This window comes from Trematomus bernacchii, unplaced genomic scaffold, assembly GCF_902827165.1.
Source record: "Trematomus bernacchii unplaced genomic scaffold, fTreBer1.1, whole genome shotgun sequence".
Lineage (NCBI taxonomy): Eukaryota > Metazoa > Chordata > Actinopteri > Perciformes > Nototheniidae > Trematomus > Trematomus bernacchii.
Window position 1 is genome coordinate 2,271,278 of NW_022987778.1, and position 2,200 is coordinate 2,273,477.

At 40.6% G+C, this 2,200-nt stretch overlaps 1 protein-coding gene across 5 annotated transcripts in view; it reads right to left on the minus strand.

Annotated features, from left to right (window-relative positions):
• Positions 1-2,200, minus strand: part of LOC117497264 (transcription factor SOX-6-like) — a 119,751-nt gene that overhangs the window by 56,617 nt on the left and 60,934 nt on the right. The gene's annotated exons all lie outside the window — the stretch shown is intronic.

Consider the following 2,200-nt stretch of genomic DNA (forward strand, 5'->3'; position numbering starts at 1 on the left):
ATTCAGTGTACTTTGTCGCAGTTAATACTTCTTTATGGCATACCTGTATGAGTTTGTCTGCATGTAAAACTCCTCCTTTGCACACACTCTACAGTAATGTCCACACACTCCTTAATTCTCCTGAGTTTGTGTGTTTTCCTCTGGCTTGTGTGCCAGCGGACGCGACACAGATGGTGTCACGGTCACGCAGGGCCTCATGCCCAAGTCACCAAGGACGTCAAAAAAACACACACACACACACACACACACACACACACACACACACACACACACACACACACACACACACACACACACACACACACACACACACACACACACACACACACACACAACACATCACAACACACACACACACACACACACACACAGAAAAAGGAGACATTCTTGAGCGCTGTGTGGAAAACATGCGCCTGAGGGCTTGCCTGATTTAGAACGGTTAAGTCAGACAATAGCTCATTTGTGGTGCCTTTATCCTGACAAAAGGCGCTATAGGCATTCATAAGGGCACATGGCCTATTGTGAATGGCTTAATGTTTCATTTCTACGTATGAGCCCATTGTGTGGTCAAGAGATGCCGTCCACCGGCCCTGCACGACTTCCTCGTTGAGTCCATTAAAGCCCTGCATGTTTACAGTCGGATTATGATCGTTGTAAATAAGCTAATGCAGCCCGCCGGATCACATGGGATGAATGTAAACAAGGAGGGGGGAACAACGGAGGGAGAAAGCTTCAAGACAAAGAAACAACTTGAAATCTACGGTAATAATGGTGATTTCCGTTGGGGAAAAACAGAGGGTATTTCCAGACAGATGGCCCACAGTAAAGAGAAATAAGGTAATTAATACAATTTCCCCACCCTCAGGACAATAGAATTCACCCAATTTATCAAAGATTTATCAAAGAAATTGCTCCACTGAATGTATTTGTGTGCATGTTGTTCAATGAGTGATATGTTAAGGACAAGCTGGAGGATACGGACAGCATAAGAGGCTTTTTTCTCTTATCACAAGACGAAAAGACGACAATGTGCTGTTATTAGGAATGGCAATTTATGGAAGCACTTAGGGAAGAAAATACAATCCGAGATACATCTGCATAATTCAAACATGAGGCTGTGAGTGGGGAGGAGAAGAGGAAGAGGAGAAGAAGAAGAGGAATGTTTGAGGATGAGAGGGAGATGTTTTACCCTAGATGGCTCTCTATCTGTCCCTGTGACCGAGTCGGGGATCAAGTGCTGTTTAGATGGAGGGTGGATAAAAATTTCCTCTTAGTCAAGTGGAGAAGAAATGCAGAAGATGGATTGATGGAAGAGGAAAAGAGGGGGGGGATAAATGGTGGAAAAGAAAGGGTAAAAGAGAGAGAAGTCGGGGGAGGAGAACAGGAAAGGTGAGTTGAGAAGATGATGGAAGTGCTTCTATCATGTTCTGTAAGTTATTATAAACTTGAAAAGGAAAGTTTAGAGGAAATTTAGATTAGAAATGCGTGGAAGTGAAAAAGTTAAGGGATGTGTATACTAGCATTTCCGTTTGAAGAAATTGGTGCCAGTCAACGTGTCCAGGAAAGATGGAAGAAATTCAATTCAAACGTCATCTGTTTTTGTTATTGACCTTAAAACCCGTAATATATGTATACATAACGCAAACAAATATATATATATTACGCAAGCCTGTTACTCTTAACACAAATAATTCCCTCATTTTTAAGCCTATATGTTTTTCAATAACATAAAACAGAATACAAACTATTCGTAAACAAACCAAAATACATAGGCATGTCTGGCTCATGACATTTTAATTAAGGCGTGCTGCTGTTGACTTGAAATCAAGCGCTGTTTTAATTCTGTTTGAAATTCAGCCTGTTTTTTAACACTATACGAATCAAAACATTGTGCTTAAGGAGAATTATTTTTACCAGACGTTATGACCGAAGAGATATACCTTTGTTGGACTTCAACAGAATTTCCTGGTCAAAGTCCAGTAAACACCAGCTAACAGAACGATGCTGTAAACCAGGGGGTCAAACTCAAATACACAGTGGGCCAACATAATAAAATGGGTACTAGTTGAGGGCCGGACTGGTTCAATGTTTATTGCAAAACTTATTGAATGAACTTATTGCACATATTAAACCTGGAACTAACAAAGCTAAATATTGCCTATAAAAAAACATTAAACATTAAATAATCAGTTGCATTCAT